Below are 6249 nucleotides of genomic sequence, written 5' to 3'. Positions count from 1 at the left end.
TCCATTAATAACGTCGTCCAAAATTATTTCTAACAGATGCAGTCCATTAATAAAGTCGTCCAAAATTATTTCTAACAGATGCAGTCCATTAATAACGTCGTCCAAAATTATTTCTAACAGATGCAGTCCATTAATAACGTCGTTCAAAATTATTTCTAACAGATGCAGTCCATTAATAACGTCGTCCAAAATTATTTCTAACAGATGCAGTCCATTAATAAAGTCGTTCAAAATTATTTCTAACAGATGCAGTCCATTAATAACGTCGTTCAAAATTACTTCTAACAGATGCAGTCCATTACCATCGCCGTTCAAATAATAAAAAAGCTATTACGTTAGATACCTGTGAAGTTTTGATTTCCACTTTAATTTTCTGAAAATAACGTTTCTTGAACCAGATTCTGTTTCTCTACGCCTTGCTACACTTTCTTCAAATTATATGTATATATTTTCATAAACCAGAATCATGAATAAAACCAATTTATTTTCAATTTTAATTTTTCAGAATCTCAAATACATGTTTATGTTGGCTTACCAGTTTCATGTAAAGATTTTTTCGACATAAATCGATTAATAAAAGTATTATCGTCTCAATTTCTAAAGTAGATAAACAGACTTTAAACTGACTTGAATCCGTCTTGGGATTGGATATCACATGAAAATTTTTTGTTAAAGTTCAAAGAACCTAAACTTAAGTTGTTAAATTATATAAAATCGCGATGATACTCGTTACTTCATTCTAGTGATGAATTCCATTAAATTATTACTTGACATAACATATGTATATACTATATACATTATATATATATATAGAATTTCGAATGGTATACAACCATTTAATTCTACAAATTAAAAAATAGAAATTCATAAAAATCAGTTGAAAACATGCATAAGTCGTATTTTTAGGTGTCTGAGATTTTTATTTAAAACAAAACAAAACAAAAATGTTCTGTGTATTGTAAAACCTTGTTCTTGTTCCATTGACAACAAAATGCAGAAATCAAAGAGGAGAACGTATTGACCTTTATGATTTATTGATAAAGTATAGTTGTATACACTTAAGTTTAGTATTTGGTTATATATGAAAAACAGTAATGAGTTCCTAACGTTCAACGTATGGATTATTAAAGTATTGTGAGTTATAAGGCGTACATTTTCAGGGGTTGTGCGCACATTGTTTTTCACGATAACTGGGAAACTAATTTCCTACATCAGGTTCTTGTCGTTAGGCTCTGTTTTGAGGTGAAGTGTGTTTCCTGTCTGTTTTGAGTTACTAAGGTTAGTGTTTAGTGTTAATCTGGAATTTACACACTCTTTTGTGCATACACAGTTTCAATTCTGTGTATGGCTTTCGCAATAGAGTGTTGTCAAGGAAAACGGATGAATTTCGTTTACTTTAAGTGCTTGTTGTTATTGGCTCTTCCCATATGTTGTCACGTGCACTTTCTCGTGGAAAAATGTTATTATATAGCAAAATATTTTATGTAAGTAGGACGGGGATATTTTCCGCTGGAAGGTCAGCTGATGTTTTAAGGGTATTGTCTTCCCATATTTTGCTATTGGAGTGACCACTAATGAGATACATAGCGTAAACGCACCGGATAGAATGGCGTTATAAAATCTTGTAGACGATACTATGCTCTCTTAGTCTGTAGCAAGTTAAAGAGTCTGGGAAAAGTCTCAATTAAAATATAAATCTGGATCTAGTGTAACCGCAGTCCGTCGTCCAGCACGCGCGTCACTTTGTATCTACATCGTGTATGCTCGTTTTATTTAAACTCGAATGGAGTCAGATAATTGATATTAAGCCAGTGATACATTCCTGAAGCTATTGTGGTACTATTATTAACAAAAGGTTATTAGTGCCATTCAGAGTACCAGGTGTTGAGTCAGACTGTTAACAATATCATAATAACTTATGTTCAAAACAAATTATAATAATTATTTTTAACAAGGATCTTCAAAATTATCCTTACTAAAAATGTTGACAAATTCTGAAAGGAAATTATAAACCATTGAAATATATAACACTATAGACGTCAGCATGTGATACTGTTGATATTATTGGATATCCCGGTTAATAAATACTTTATTGTTTCACGAAATGCAACGCTGCGAAATTACTAATAAAACGTTGGTAAATGATGCCACACTTTATTAATTATAAAAATGATCATCCTAGCATGTTTTCCCTGTTGTAATTGTTTCTTTAGTTGTTTTAATATATTTAGTTTTAGAGCTTTCAGTACAATTGGTTTAACAGTGAAAACGCATTCAAAAATCTATGAAAAACATTTAGGGTTCCAATATAGTCGTCCCTAATTTTGAGCTGCTGGTCAAAGGGAGAGGGAGAAATCAACAAGCAACAGCCACAGCCACAAGGGATAAATAATTCTGGCTTATTGAACCGAATAATGTTATTGACTGTCATTTTTATAGTGTCCATAAATAAAAATGCCTAGTGACCCCATTTATCGAACATCGAGTCTTAGAACTCTATGTTTGTTTTTTGTTTTGTTTTTGAATTTTGCGCAAAGTTACTCGAGGGCTATCTGCGCTAGCCATCCCTAATTTAGCAGTGTAAGGCTGGAGGGAAGGCAGCTAGTCATCACTACCCATCGCCAATTCTTGGGCTACTATTCAAAGAATAGTGGGATTGGCTGTCACGACTGAAAGGGTGAGCATGTTTGGTGTGATGGGGATTCGAACCCGTGACCCTCGGTTACGAGTCGAGCGCCTAAACCACCTGGCCATGTCGTGACCTTAGTACTATAACCAGTCTTAATATGAAACAACACACTAAGCAGCAAACATCAATTTTTGTTTTATCAATAATTTAACTTTACCATAGTTGTTATGGGCATAAAAAATTTACAACTGTAAATAGTTTCGGATACTTTGTTTTTAACACTTAGAAGATCAGGCTTAACAAGCTGCAAATACCTGAATATAACGCCTTAAGATGGATTTTGTATTTAAGAAAAATATTATCCAAAACATTCGCATTTTAGATTAAAATCATATTAAAGCAACGGCCTTTACTTCTCACAAAGAATTTCTTGTAGTCTTTATCATTTCCATACCAGAACAATATATCAACTGTAACAGATTTACCGTTATACGTTTATTTTGATACCCACGTTTGTTTCGGTTTGATACGTGCGGCGGGTATTGTGCAAGTCCCACCTGTTCTCTAAATTGGTAGAACATTGTTAAGAATAAGAATCAACAATATTTGTTTTATGAAAACGCTAGTGTGTTTGAATATTATTGAACGTTCTAGAAACTCGCCTTAAACTACATAAATCAACGAGCCAAGAGACTATTATTATTGTCATTTAACTACAAACTATAGGCGCTATAGGCCTAGGAAGCTATAATCGTGATTAACGCCTATTAATCAGGAAACTACAGAATTTGACCAGAATATTTATAGATTTTGAGCATTACAAATTGTTCAACGTTAGCGAATTACTTCGGACGTTATTATTATGAGAACACTGAGTATATTCCTCGGTATAAAGCAAGATTGTAGCCGATTTGTAACCAAGCTAGCTAGTGTTAGAATCAACTCAGAAGTAATTTGCTCGTCGTGGATCTGGATCATTGACAAAATATTCAGTTCTAGATCAGATGTAGGAATCAGTATTGCTTGTAAGTTTATAAAACTTTTGTATATAAACCATCATTTGTAATAAGTGTTATTATAAATTGTATTTTTGTTGTTGTTTTTATATATTAAAATATATTTGTGGTAAGAAAGCAAAGTGTGTACCAATCTGGTTGCCAAATGTCATGTATTGGATACATATTAACATTTAATTATCTTATAAATTAAAATTCTAATTTCCGGAAAATCGTCCAAAATAAATTATAATACGTAACATTTCTTATATACCTTTTCTCACGTAATCCACATACTGATACTCAAAGAGCATATTCAGTAAAAATTATAACTTATTCAATATTCGTAACTTTAAGTTTCACAAAAACACGAAAATGACTGGTTTCGACATGTTTATCACGAACCGTAAAACACTACACGTTTATCGTTGCATAGCTTTTCAGATCCAAAATAACTAGCACAGTTATAAAGTTCATGTTATAATGTCACTTTGTAGTCACGTTTTATTGACTTTTACTTATTTGGCTGATCAAACTTTCTTTTCTGCCTTTCAAACTCAATATGTGTTTTATATCTAACTAAAATGTGGCGATAGTTTAATATATTTTGCTGTTTATTAGATTATTCATATATCCTCCCCGATCAGCGTGCTTACAACGCGATAAATCGGGTTTTCCTACTTGTGGTGGCCAGAGCACAGAGAGCCAGTTATGTAGGTTTGTGTTTAACTTCAAACAATCAACTCATATATGGTTTTGTCAATAACACTTTCTGTTTAGTGCACGTCAATGGGTGGTGTGAGTTTTATCGCACATCGTATTTACTATTTCATTTATTCGAAAACAATTACTTCATGAACATTTAAAAAACCTTCAAGAAAAAGATAAATTACAACATCTAAAATTCAGTTATACTTATAATAATACCAAGTGTGTGTGTGTTTAATGCTTACATAAAAAGATGGTGTTTACTGAATTATGTTGTTAATAAATTGTGTTTACGTTTCGTTAATTTCTGCCATAGATAAAAACTCTTATCTTAAAAAGTGTTTACCCCACTTTTTCATTCTTAATATATTGGTTTGGTCTGAATTTTGCGAAAAGCTACATGAGGTCTATCTGCGCTAGCTATTCCTAATTTTGCAGTGTAAGACTAGAGGAAAGACAGTTAGTCATCACCATCCACCGCCAGTTCTTCGGCTACTTTCTTACCAACGAATAGTGGGATTGACCGTCACATTATAACGCCTCCACGGCTGAAAGGGCAAGTATGTTTGGTGTAAAATAGTCGAGTGCCTTAACCACCTGGCCATTTCAGACCTTAGTACATGGGAACAGAACAAATGAGATTCTAGCCCTTATACAAAAAAAACAATACCTAATTATTTTTGTAATTAATCGTTAAAATATTTACAGCATCGTCCGATTAGTAGAAAGTGAATTATAATTTTTCTTGCTTTCCATATTTATTCACAAGAAAAAACAATATAATATATAATTAGCAAGACTGAACAGAATAAATAAACAATTTTAACCTACTAGGCACAGTTTTTTAGCCAGATATTTCACCATTACTGGTTATTATAAAAATATTTAAATCCCATAACAGAAATGAATTCTGTGTGCGTATTTCACTTGACAACTGCATGAGCTTGTTTTCACATTTTATATGTTACGCTAGGAATTTGAGATACAAAGGACACTGAATGTATTCCGGCAGCGTTTTTCAAAGGCAGTTAAAATAAGTTATGTTAATTTGTTTCACCAGGATAGTCCTTCTATTCCTGACTAAAGCATTGAAAACATAGTTTATTTTCCAATAGCAATAAAAAATAAAACCTACGTTATCATACATTGTAGCAACATAAAGTTATATTAAATCATGGCAAGTTTAAAAAGAAACATATTCTGCTTTGACTTTAATATATTTTTAACCTTGTAAGTATGGCTACCTTTTAGTATGTTCTAATTAATATATTTAATGTTTTAAAGGTGTTTAGGTTTCACTGCTTAATTGCAAAAATATATTATATATAGTTTTGTTCAACTACTAGGCTTAAAGTTAATATAGACAATTTCACATTTAATTTTGACGTTAACTTTAGCCCATGATAGGTTTAAGGTATCTGTATTTTGTGTTAATGGTAAAGCTAATATGGTTACGTGTCCCTTTCGATATTTTGAACTACTGACCAGAAGAAAGATAGTCAGTCAATCAGCAGTACCCTACTACTTATCGGCTTGGCATGGCCAGGTGGTTAGAATCCTCGTCACATCAAACATGCTCGCCCTTTCAGCCGTGAGGACGTTATATTATTACGGTCAATTCCATTATTTGTTGGTAAAAGAATAGCCCAAGAGTTGGAGGTGGGTTGAGATGACTAACTACCTTTCCTCTAGTCTCACACTGCTAAATGAGGAATGGTTGGAGCAGATAGCCCTCGTGTAACTATGCACGAAATTAAAACAAAACAAAACAAAACAAATACTACTTATCACTCACTCTCAGAAGTTGGCTGTCTCTCTTTTAAAGCACACACAATTTAAAGTACAGGGAATATTTTGTGAAAACTGGAATCGAAATTCGGTTTACTAGCTTCGACATTTACAGTTGGCCTGTCATGG

Source organism: Tachypleus tridentatus, chromosome 6 (genome assembly GCF_004210375.1).
Source record: "Tachypleus tridentatus isolate NWPU-2018 chromosome 6, ASM421037v1, whole genome shotgun sequence".
In the NCBI taxonomy this organism is placed as follows: domain Eukaryota; kingdom Metazoa; phylum Arthropoda; class Merostomata; order Xiphosura; family Limulidae; genus Tachypleus; species Tachypleus tridentatus.
This window is presented reverse-complemented; position numbering follows the sequence as displayed.